The sequence below is a fragment of the Diabrotica virgifera genome, chromosome 4, assembly GCF_917563875.1.
Source record: "Diabrotica virgifera virgifera chromosome 4, PGI_DIABVI_V3a".
Taxonomy (NCBI): Eukaryota; Metazoa; Arthropoda; class Insecta; order Coleoptera; family Chrysomelidae; genus Diabrotica; species Diabrotica virgifera.
In genome coordinates, this window is record NC_065446.1 from 32,164,308 (window position 1) to 32,177,439 (window position 13,132).

The following is a 13,132-nucleotide window of genomic DNA, read 5'->3' on the forward strand; positions in this document are numbered from 1 at the left end:
GGACAAATGCATGAATTTTGAGATGCGCTTCCGTTAGGACCGGACTGAATCGTTGAATTGTGTGCTTATTTGAGACCGTTCGTATGCGATCAATTTTTAATAATGTTTCAATGCCTATTAGTTACATAATAGACTACTTAGATTAGGGAAACATTGTTGATAATTAAATACTAATTAATAATATACGTATTTTCTTATATGGAAGTATAGGGAAGTGGTGCTTCCCCCGCTTCCATGGACCGCACGCCTCTGTTCTGAATGTATTTGTTATGGAACAGTCTATTCTGTTTTTTAATTTACCTCGATTGAATAAACTCAAGACATTTGCCGTGTGGTCCTTTGAATCTTCATATTGTTTTAATCTGACGCCAGCATTCTTCTAGTCATTGAAACCTTGCGCCTGAAATAGACGGCAAGGAATACAAAAGACACCCTTTTTAGATGTAGAATAAAGTAGCCAATTCCTGAACTTCATTTTACCGTTCAACATTTTTCTTGAAAAATGATTCCTTGTGAGGGATCTGTTTATTTGTACATTTTGTACATTTGTTGTTAGGGATGTTTTCTAGAAATTAATGCCCACTTCTATTCCATTGATGGATATACTTAAATGTTATTCGATTTTAATATTTATATACAAATATTTTTTTGTACAATATTTTTGCGGTCCTCTCATAATTTGCCGCCCTAGGCAACTGCCTAATGGCCTAATGGATAAAGCAGCCCTAGACCTTAATAACATATATTGACCAATTTGTAGTTTTGAAGACGTCTTCCAGGATTAACTCCTCTCTTAATGAGGAAGGGATTTGTATTTCCGTCTAGTTGTACTATCATCAAGGGCTATTCCAAATTTTATTATTCTAACCTTTAGGAGCAGTGCCGGTTTAACTTAACTTCGGGCCCTGGGTGCTGGAGGTTTAGGGGCCCCCTTCATTGCTATTCGTTATCAGTTTTTTACCAAGAAAACACATACAAAATATGAAGGTTTATTGTAAAATCCATAAAATATATTTAAAAAAAAACAAGAAGAATAGCAAACGTAAAAAATAATCCAAAAAATACATTTAAAAACATAAATAAAAAACAGAAAGTTCCACAAAACAATACATGACAAGCAAAAAACATTCTAAAAAAAACATAAAGACAAAAATTAGATCACTTTTTTTCTTGACTTGGCATTCGCAAACTGCCATATAATATTATCACACTTCAGTTTCTCCAGTTCTTCATTCTCTATATACAATAGTGATAATGTGTCTAGGTTTTCTTGACCCAAATTTGACCTTAAATATGTTTTTATTCTTTTTAAAGCCGAAAACGACCGCTCGCCTGACGCATTAGAAATTGGTATCGTCAAATAAATTTGCAGTAAAGTTAAAATATTGGGAAAAGTTGCTTTTACATCCTGGAAGAATCAAATTTTTTATAAATTGTATGATGTTTATTCAAATTTTGGCATAGATAATGTTACAAAATGGGTAATTTCATTATGTAAGTTCACTTTGGTTTCATCAACATCGTTTTTATGTTTCTCGCATAAAGTATTAATTGACCTCTTGACTTCTTTATCTCTAGATTAAAAAAACATCTAAAAGCTGATGTTACATCCTTGTAGCATTCAATTCGCGATTCTGAAAACAGCGACTAATTTTCTAGACTCTAGATTTTCTGCGACAGCGATTTTTTTGTCGCTGCGACTACAAATCGCAAGTGGAGTGCTAGCCTTAGAGGCCACTGTATAATGCCAAATTGCAATTTTTGTAATCGCTTTACTTTTGAATGTTTGAAAGAGTGTGTACCTATTGTTTGCGTATTGACATTTTCGAAAATAATCTATTCTTTATCTATAAATTAGATTTATGTATATCTATTTTTGTCTTTCGTTTAACTATTTTAAAAGGACTTATTTTGTTCCTATTTTAAAATAACTTATTTTAAAGCCTAAAAGTGAGATAAATTATTATTTAAGCCCCACAAAAACTCCGTTTGTGCGATTATTTTGGATACAATTCGAGACATGGCCATTGATTAATAACCTACACAGTTTTTACCCACTACCTGGGTAGTTTTTAATCAATGACATGGCGAAATCTGACAGAACTTTCTGTAGTTTTTGGAAAAGGGCCCCACCACAAATACTGAGACGGGGCCCCTGTGGGGCTAGGCTACGGCACTGCGTATAGGCGTGAAGAGATGTAACAATAGAACAAAGGCGTTTGCAGTGTATTGGCGTATCTGCGCATGAGATTTTTTTAGGAGAATATATAAATTATTTAGCGACTTTATTTTTTTATAATTAAAAGGAACTGACCATTTCGGGCGCTTGGGGCATTTTGGGGCACCCGCCCCAAGCGCCCAGTGGATAAACCGGCACTGTTCAGGAGGGATCAATAGTAGTGTAAATTTAAAAATCAGGACTGAATTCTGCAACCGCGCGAGCCGCCATCTTGAATGAAAAGGAGAATGGTATTTACATTTTTTCGTGAGATCAATATTTTCTGACTCATAGGGTCCATAGGAAAAACAGTGGCAAAGTATAATTATTGCGTAAAGGCGCGAGCCTAAGATCTTGCGGAAATTTTTTTATTAGGAATTATTTATGTTTAATATCTCGGCCATTTTCAACTTTTAAACAAAATGTTAACGAATTATATTGCTGCAATTGCGAATCTCTACAATTTCTTACTTGGAAATTTTTTCGTGCGGTCGATATTTTCCGATTTAAGCGGGAAAATAGAAGAATAATTATTTATTTATCTCGTTTATTACTAACTTTACAAGATAAATACGTATACCTAAACAAAAATTGGTAAATTATATTTTATACTGTTACGTCCTTTTTAATTTTTTTGCTAAAATCAATATTTAAAGTAGTAGGTACATAAGCGGTAAAGGCGCGAGCGTAAGTACTTGCGGGGATTGATTTTATAGAAATTGTTTTTGTTCAGTATCTTTAGGACATAAATGTATATAAACAAAAATGAGATGGATTATGTTTTATACAATTTTGATTTGTTTGATCTTTTGTGGTACAATCAACCAATTAAAAATGGTTTTCAATTGAACAAGCGTATATTGTTAGTTGGATAGCCAAAACCCAACTTTGAGTTAATACAGTTCAGTCTAAATGGTAGGAATATTTAGTTAAAAAGGGCAGATCACTTATTATACCAATTCGTTCCATAAGATCTGGTGTCACTCTTGTTTCTCATTCTTTACGCAGTCTGAACAAACGACTTATCTACCGCTGAACACCTATTCTGTAAGACATTTCTTGACATCATATGTACAGTAATGGTCCCAGCTCTGTACAGAAACCCAGTTATATTTCACAGTATCAAAGCAACATAGTTGAATAATGGTACTCCAAATGGAGACTTTCACTCTATCACACAAGAACGCAGGCTATAATATTTAGAAACCTGTGGCAAAGAATTGTAGATGATCCCCGTCTAAGACACTGTGGAGAAAGACTCAACTTAAAATCATTGGGATCCGATATCCCATTTGTGAGTCTACTTAACAAAGACTCTTAACTTAAGTTACCAACAAGAAAAAAATTGGAAGTCAGGTTCAGAAAGTATATTCAACAGTATCAACAATTTAAGCTATAAGCACTCTGTATGTGCTTTAGGTCAGCTGCTTTATTTTTCTTATTGTCTTCTTAATATATTATAATAATATATTTAACTCAATCAACTTAAGAGGAAACATTACCGCGTCATCAATTTTTTTTTTTCGAACTTTCTGCGAATTTTCGTCAGTGAGGCAACAGTGCGTCGGTAGTACGCCAGAACGACAGTGACAATGACATTATACTATCCAAAACAATAATTATTATACTCATAGGCGCGCTAAATGTTGCCAGTCGTCAAATTCGATTTTTTGTTATAGAAAATCGATTTTTAGTAGTTCTAATGTGAGACAAAATCTAGGCATGGGACAAAAAAGTTTACTTCTAGAAAGTGTATTTTTTTGTTCGTCTCAATGGCGGTACAGGCTCGGTTTTGCAATATTTTATTTAGTTGTAGAGTAATTTCCACATACTAAAATATTTCTCAAATTGGGCTCTGTACCGTCATTTTTTACTATATTAGGAATATATGTGCCAAATATCTCGATAAAATATTCAAAATTAAAGCCGCAATCTTGGAACGCGTTTTCCGTGCTCTAATGTTGCCTCTTAATAACTTCGAAAAATACAGAAAACTGACAGATATTATTAAAAAATCCTAACACTAATTTAATTTAGTATAAGAAACATAATAACATACCCTTAGTCACTTCATACTACAGAAAACAAAATTTCGTTGTTACTTGCTTTAAATCGTGTTGCAAAATGAGATTCAATTAATTTAAAATGCTGATAATATAGAGATTTTACAAAAGTAAACATTTATCTTTTAATTTGGATAGGTCAGTTATTTTTTAAGGCTTTTTTACTTGATGTAAATGTTTCTTGGATCAGTCAATACTCCGGTCAACTTACACATCTGAGGATATAAAAATTACCATCAAGCTGAAAATTGGCAGGATTGTTCAAAATACCATCATAAATGAAATCTAAAAAGTCCTCCTAAATCCGACCCGAGCCAAAATATTTACGCGGGGTCAAAGGTCACCAAATATAGTTTTTAACGATTTTCAGCGAAACGGTAAGTTTTATCATAAAATTAGTTCTAACAAAAAATGTAGATTAGATAATTATCTATAAAAAATGTCTTATTACTTTTTTTTCCTAAGAGCCGTTTTTGAGATACAACGATTCAAAAAGTTGTTATCGTCATAATATGCGCTCACGTTTCCACATCACCTTTGAGGTAGTGTACTTAGAGGGTTGTTTTAACGCGGTTTCCCCAGTAGGCCTATTCCACGGATCTGTTACGATTCTGTTTAATTTGAAGCTATTGAATAATTGATATTGGCAAGGTTTAAAAATGATAAAAGTTATAAAAAGCGGTATAAATTTATACCGCTTAAGAATAATTCTGCTTCCTCTTCTCCTTGTTCTTCTTCTTCTTCACCTTCTAGTTCTTCTTCTTCTTCTTGTCTTCTTGTTGTTCTTCTTCCTCTTGTTCATCCTGGGTGCAAGTAAGTTGCCCCAATAATGACACATTGCATGGCTCCTCGATAGAATCAAATGAATCCTCAATTGTTGGTGATCCAACATTGGAGCACGACCGGTTTTGACAATTAGTGCATGCTACCGAACAAAACGGTCCGGTCCACCTTTTTTGCATCCACATTTAGTGCTACATCCCTTTTTACAGTTGCAAAAAAATTGTGTTCAGGAGTTTTTCCGGCGCAGGTGGGAGTAAAGTTTGAATTGGTTCTAATGAACTGTCGACTAATTTCCATCCCCAGTCTTTTGGATCTAGCTGATAACCAAGCCACACTTGAACTTGGTAATATACTCGAAAAGATGTTGATGAGCAGCCGCTGAGGTTGGAGGAAGACAAGATAATTGCACTTGTTTTTTATTTCGAGTATTTTTAAAGAAACATGCATATCGAAACTTATCTAAAGACGCAGTTTTTTTAGGCGCTCCATACATAGAGAGAAGAAAGCTAATTCCATTGGAAATAACTTCTTGTGGAGTTACATTTTAGTTTTTTTTTAAAACTTCAGCACATTCAATTAAAATTGGGTTTAACACGTATCTTCACTTCGGAGTAGTACTCAAGACTAATTAATACCTCGAGGGTGTCATCTACCCGAAGGATTTAGCCACCCAGGAAGATAACGGTGTAATTTGCATAATAGTAAATAAACTAAATTTGCATAAAGTTTATTGTATATTGAAATGTTTATTAGTACTTAGCAATAAACATTTTGCCTAGAAAGTTGGCTTTCATTATTATGTTCACACCCTTCTGAGAAAAGAATAAATAGGGTGATTAGATTAGCCGACGTACCGATAGAACGTGTTTATTCCGACAAAACATCTTTATAAATTGAATAAGACGCATAAGCAAGAAGAATTATTATAAGTTAATACTTTGTCATATCAATTTTTGTTGTCATATCAGTTTGTAAAGATTTTTTTGTTGCCACTGTAATATAATACAACTTATACATTGCATCCCTCGGTAGACAGCTAGCTGTATAGTAGAAACATTATCATATTTATAATATCTTGTATTATTATGTGTAGAGAGCGGAATATATGCAACACAACATTACTAAAATATGCGCATATATATGCATTACTTCTACTACAAATATGCAGGTATTTTTTCTAAATTTGTCTAAATATGCAAATGCATATTAAAAATACTCAAAAATAAAACAATATATTAAATATAAACATTTATGTTTAAAAAATTCAACCTACATTTATGTTGTATACATATTTATTTTTCACATAAAAACAAATGAAATGACACACAAAAACTGATATTATAATTAAATTAAGAATCTAAATTATAGTATGAATTTATAATAAAATATTTTTCAAAATTTTCAACTAGCAACTTTTGCCTTCTATCACTAAAAACGTCCCCTCTATGTCCGTCTTTATAGAAATAAAAGCGAATTTGTCGAATAAAAACACTCTTTCCAGAAAAATTTCTTTTGTGGGACATGATGCTTTTGTTTGTCAGTTCCTCATTTAAAAAATGAAATGTGAAAATGAATGTAACAGGCCTTGCAAAATACTTTGTCTCCACTTAGCTTTAACTCGGGAAAACACTTTATCCAAGCACTTTTTTGAATGGTAGACATATTTAAATTTAATATATACCAATCACTTCAAAAACACTAAATACGATACAACGTTTACTTTAAACAAATGTTGGCCGGAAACTGACAAAATAAATATTAGACCCTTAAAAGCAGGTAGGTACCTACGACTTGCTACGCTAATAAAATAATATTTTTCTGGGAACACCCATAATTGTTAAATTCAGGTAGTAATGGGAAAGTCCAGATAGATAATAATGAGCGATAGATAGATAAATAACGAGCTCGTTCATATCTAAGTTATAACATTCCAACTAAGAGAGGAAAATTTTAAACTTTTATATAATTTATTTTTAAAATATGCAAAATAAATCGTGTTTAGCTTAAATATGCAATGTTGTGTTTGTTGTCTGAAAATATGCAATATATGCATCTATATGCACTTTGCATATATTCCGCTCTCTAATTATGTGTAACATAAGTTAAGTTGACCGATAGAATATAATTATGTTTACTTGTATTACAGCTTCAGTGATGTATATACGTGGTGTATAATACATATTATGACGCTTAGAACTCTTTCAACTTTTTGAATCGTTGTATCTCAAAAACGGTGGCTCTTACGAAAAAAAGTATTAAGATATTTTCTATAGATAATTATCTAATCTACATTTTTTGTTAGAATCCGACAGCGGCAGCAGCAGTGGCAAAGGCTGAGTATAAATCCGGCATTACGTCTACTACCGAATGCTACATTTTCTTTCGAAATGCCACATTTCGCAAGACAAATTAACCCGATGGAATTTTGAAAAAAATACAAATCCACTTTCCCTGGAGCTTTATTGTTTGGTTATAAAATATTATTTGTCAATACCTGCCACATCAGTACCTTCCTAAAGAGTATTTTCAAAGACTGGGCAGTTAACAAACCTAAGTATTTTTTAGAAATTAGACTAGATATTAGAATACCGATTTTAATACCGGTATCCCGATATTTCAAATTTCAAATATCAAATACCGGTATTCAGATTTTAGTTCGGTATTGTAAGCCCTAGACCATAGTAGAAAGCTTAGAATATATACCGATTGTTTGCCCTGCTGCGTTCTGTTTTCGATGTCTCTTTTGGTAGATATTAGATCCGAGATATTTATATTCTTTACATGTTTTTGTGATACTAATTTCTAATTCTGTGTCTTCTTCATCATCCCATATTTTAAGATACTCTGTCTTTGACATATTCATATTGAGGTCCCATTTCTCATATTCTTTCTTTAGTTTTCTAAACATGTAGTCCATGTCTTCCTCATCATTCGCTATGACTACCTGATCATCTGCGAAAAACAAAGTTGTTAGACATTTACAACCGCCTATGTCTGTTCCCATTCTGGATACCTACTTGTTTCCTTCACTGCTTTAGCGAAGATTGAGTATATATTTTAAATAAGGTCGGAGACAGACAACATCCTTGTTTAAGACCCTTTGTTCTTGAAAATAATTCGGATATAAAGTTTCCTTCTTTAACGATATTTCTTGCATTTTTGTATAGATTTGCGACAGCATCCACGTACTCTAGACTGACACCTTACTTTCGTCAATGTTTGAAACAGTTTTTTCAAAGGTACCGTATCGTATGTCTTCTCTAAATCTACAAACAATAGGTTGGTAAATAGATTTCTTGCCTTCCGTTTTTCTATTGCCTGCTGCAGAACGAATATAGTACCTATTTATCATTATCAGTGCACGAACTACCTGCACGAAATCCTAATAGAGGCATTCCTAACAAATCTTGTAATTTTAGTAAGCTCGGATTCTGTAGTTAAATTACCATCGATAATAAGTCCTTTGACTTTAGCTACATAAAAAGCTTCATAAAAAGACATATAAAGGAAAAAAAGAAATAAAAAAAAACAAAAAACTAAGTTTTCCTAAAGTAAGTAAAACTAAAACTAAGATTAAGAAATTGAAAATGGTTATTCATTTTTCAAAAAAGAAATATTGTTATTTTAAGACGAAAAAGCTTAGTTAACGAGACTCGATAACTAATTTTACCTTCAAAATATGTTTTTCAAAATATAAATAACTTTTAAATTGAGATGCTCTTGATGTTAATGAATTAATCGTTATTATCTTGGGAAATGTAAACTTATGATTTTAATTATGTTTCAGTTCATAACAGATTCAGTAAAATTATAATGGGTTTCAAGGAATTCACTTCAAGACGCAAAGCTGCCACTGATTAATGCTACAGGGTGTCCTGAACAATAAATCTTGAAATCTTAGGGTGCGTTCATTAGGGAGACCAAAGGATTTTATCCTTTTTTATTTTACAGGATATTTTACATAGCGATCGATAATATAGTTTCGATCGCCAGGTAAAATAAATACATTATTTTAAATGCGAGAATTCACGAATATGAAGAGTACGATACCATGCTCTAGGCTAGGATACCATCCTTTGGTCTCCTTAGTGAACGCACCCTTACGCGAAATCAGACATAATATGGTATTTCCACAAAGATACACTTCTCAAAGGAATTAACGCACCACCACCTTAAAAATGGGTAATTTTTGATGTCTCGAATTTCCTAAACCTGTTATCCCATTTAAGTGATTTTCAACGAAAACTTTTCGTTTATAAATTTGCAAAAGTCTGTGTGTTATTGCGTTGCCGCTCCTGCAATACTTAGAGCAGGTTTATCGATGGATTCTTATGTAGTTTTGCCTTCTGAATCCAAATCTGAAAACGGCATTTCGATATATCTAACCGTCTTCGAGATAATCGACCTCAAAGTCTAAAATGTGACGTCACAATCCGGTTATCTTCTACAGACGCTCTAAACGTCAGCTCAAATGGTTGATTAGGAAGTAGGCTACTTTTTTTTAATCTCGATTTGCCAAGCATAGGTTATTTACATTTGAGTTTGACACTTCGTGAATGCCAAACTAAATTTTAAATTAAGTATTAATAAAACATCAATGACATTTGATAGTGAATTTAATTATTATATAAAATAAATAAGATGTTCAAAAATACAATTTGAGTATAAATATTTTAAAAGCAATAATTTATTAACAGTTTTAAAAAGGTTTATACCAGTATAAATACGGCCTCCCCTTTATGATAAATGGACTGTTCCATTTGCTATAAAATTAAAATATTATGTATACAGTCGTTCCCTAAACTCGACACAACTGGCTAGTGATTGTAGAAAGTAATTTTTTTGTTTTTTGAGAATTTTGCCGAAATTGGCAAAATTACTAATTACTTAGTAATAATTATTAACTATTTAGAAATTATTTTTTTGTCGAATTGGCAAAATTATTGACTAAAATCACTAGCCAGTATTGTGTCTGTGTACATCCTTCTAATGGAAAAAAATATTTGAAGATTTTTCTCAAATTATGGATACCAAGAACATTTTCATTTATAACTCTTTTATTTTTAATTTGACAAATAAAAGTTATTCTTCATAAAAAGCTCTTCTTGTTCTAAGATTTATTATGCAACCGTGTCACAAAAGTAGGGGAACGGTCGAATATTTCGCGAACTAAACATCGGATGGAAAAACTGAAAAATACGTGTTCAATCATTTTCAAAAATCTATCCAATGACACCAAACACCAACTCCCACTACACCCCCTGGAGGTGGGGTGGGGGGTAACTTTAAAATCTTAAATGGAAACCCCTAGTTTTTCTTGCAGATTTGCATTCGTTACGTAAAATTAAGCAACTTTTATGCAAGACATTTTTTCCAACTGTGGATAGATGGCGCTATAATTGGGAAAAACGATTTATCAATATCTCGAGAAATACACTTCCAAATAAGAAACCAAAAAACAGGTTTTGAATATTTTTCGAAAACCTATCGATAAACACTAAACATGACCCTCCAACCCACCTCCTGGAGGTGGGGTGGGGGGTAACTTTAAAATCTTAAATAGCAACCCCCACTTTTTATTGCAGATTAGAATTCGTCATGAAAAATTAAGCAACATTTATTCGAAACATTTTTTAAAAATGCTGATAGATGGCGCTTATAAATCGTATTTTTCCAATTAAAGCGCCATCTATCAACAATTCTAAAAAATGTTTCGAATAAATGTTGCTTAGTTTTTCATGACAAATCCGAATCTGTAATAAAAAGTGGGGTTGCTATTTAATATTTTAAAGTTGCCCCCCACCCCACCTCCAGGGGGGTGGGTTGGAGGGTCATGTTTAGTGTTATTCATTTGGAAGTGTATTTCTCGAGATATTAGACCGTTTCTATAATTTACCCATGGTATCAGGATAAATCGTTTTTCCCAATTATAGCGCCATCTATCCACAGTTCGAAAAAATGTCTTGAATAAAAGTTGCTTACTTTTACGTAACGAATCCAAATCTGCAAGAAAATTTAGGGGTTTCCATTTGAGATTTTAAAGTTACCCCCACCCCACCTCCAGGGGGTGTAGTGGAGGTTGGTGTTTGGTGTCATTGGATAGATTTTTGAAAATGATTGAACACGTATTTTTCAGTTTTTCGATCCGATGTTCAGTTCGCGAAATATTCGACCGTTCCACTACTTTTGGGACACCTTGTATAAAATTTTATTAATTTTATACGAGGTATATAAAAAATATGAATTTCGATCAAGAGTAAACTACCTTTATCGTTCATAACATTTAAATTAGAATGATATAATTGCACATTAAAACATAATTATTAATTCTAAACTACTTTTCATAATAGAAATTTTCCATATTATGAATTAAAATACGTAAATATACAAAGTTTTCGCTCTAATATTTCGCAATATCGCTCTAATAATAATGTTGCTAGATTAGATAGGTAAATTGTCATTGTATACCGGGTGTACCAACTACCAATAAAACTGAGTTTTTCCTCAAAGTTCGGATCACACTATGGAATATTCTAGTATTTATAAAATATTGAAATTAAAACCCAACTCTAGCCCATGTTTTCTTAATATCGTGTTTTTTAATTCTGTTGGATAATAAAAAAGTTATGTCCATTAACAACTAGCCATGTTTTTCATCAATACAGGGTGTTTTTAAATAAGTATGGAAAACTTATACAGGTTATTCTGCATGAAAAAATAATGACAGTTTGCTTTATAAACGTATGTCCGCAAATGCTTCGTTTCCGATATAGGGGGTGTTGAAATTTCGCTTATAAACTGACAATTTATTTACTGCTCTAAAACCGGCTGAGATGTGCAAATAAAATTTGGTGGATTTTAAGAGGTAGTTATGTCGCATTTTTTGACATACAATTAAGGATTTAATATTCCCCATTGACGCGCATACGGGTAATATGACCCGTATGCGCGCCAATGGCGAATATAAAACTCTTAATTGTAACTCAAAAATGAGCAATTACTACTTCTTAAAACCCACCAAATATCATTTAAATATCTCAACCGGTTTTAGAGCAATAAATAAATCGTCAGTTTGTAAGAAATATTTCAACATCTCCTATCTCGGAAACGAAGCATTGCGGACATGCATTTATAAAGCAAACTGTCATTATTTTTCATGCAGAATAACCTGTATAAGTTTTCCATACTTATTTAAAAACACCCTGTATTGATGAAAAACATCGCTAGTTGTTAATGGACCTAACTTTTCTATTATCCAACAAAAGCGAATGAATTAAAAAACAGAATATTAAGAAAACATGGGGCTATAGTTGGGTTTTAATTTCAGTATTTTATAAATCCTAGAATATTCCACAGTGTGATGCGAACTTTGAGAAAAAACACAATTTTTTTTGGTAGTTGGTACACCCGGTACACATATGACGATTTGCCTATCTAGCAACAATATTATTACAGCGATATTGTTGAAGAACAAATTTAAAAAATCACTTAAGTAAATCGGACAACAGATTTAGGAAATTCGAGACATCAAAAATTACCCATTTTCAAGGTGGTGGTGCGTTAATTTCTTGGAGAAGTGTATATAATTTTGTAACTTTCATTGAAAACAATTTATAGTTTTACAATTTGAACAAAATTATTAGTCCAGAAAGCCGCTGCGCATCCGCTAGGAAAAATATTCTAATTCAGATTTTTTGCACAATCTTACTCAAAAAGGACTCCTTTTAACAAATTTGCATGTTGCCAGGACCAAAAGGTGGTCAAAATTTTTTTAAACGTTTTTTTTTTGTTTTTTTCCTAAAATTATTTTTTTTGGATGGAAAAAAGTTTTTTTAGGTTTTTTGGATCATTCCAAACAGAAAAGGTCTTTAGTGACTTTTCTCTAAAAATGATAGTTTTTGACATATAAGACATTAAAAATTGAAAAATTGCGAAATCGGCCATTTTTAACCCTCAAAAACTATGTGAAAAACTGAAAATTTGAATGTTGCCAAGGTAGGTAGATATTCTTTAAACATCTATTGATGAAATCCCGAAGAGTTTTTTGCAATACAGTATTCAAAACTCC

The 13,132-nt window shown here is 32.3% G+C and overlaps 1 protein-coding gene across 1 annotated transcript in view; it reads right to left on the reverse strand.

Moving 5' to 3' along the window:
- The window catches only part of LOC114327886 (sodium-coupled monocarboxylate transporter 2), a 123,075-nt gene extending 118,740 nt beyond the window's left edge, over positions 1 to 4,335 (reverse strand). The window contains exon 1 of the mRNA XM_050648123.1: positions 4,278 to 4,335. The gene's annotated coding sequence lies outside the window, so the exon portion shown is untranslated. The remainder of the gene's footprint in view (positions 1 to 4,277) is intronic.
- Between the last annotated feature and the right edge of the window lie 8,797 nt (positions 4,336 to 13,132).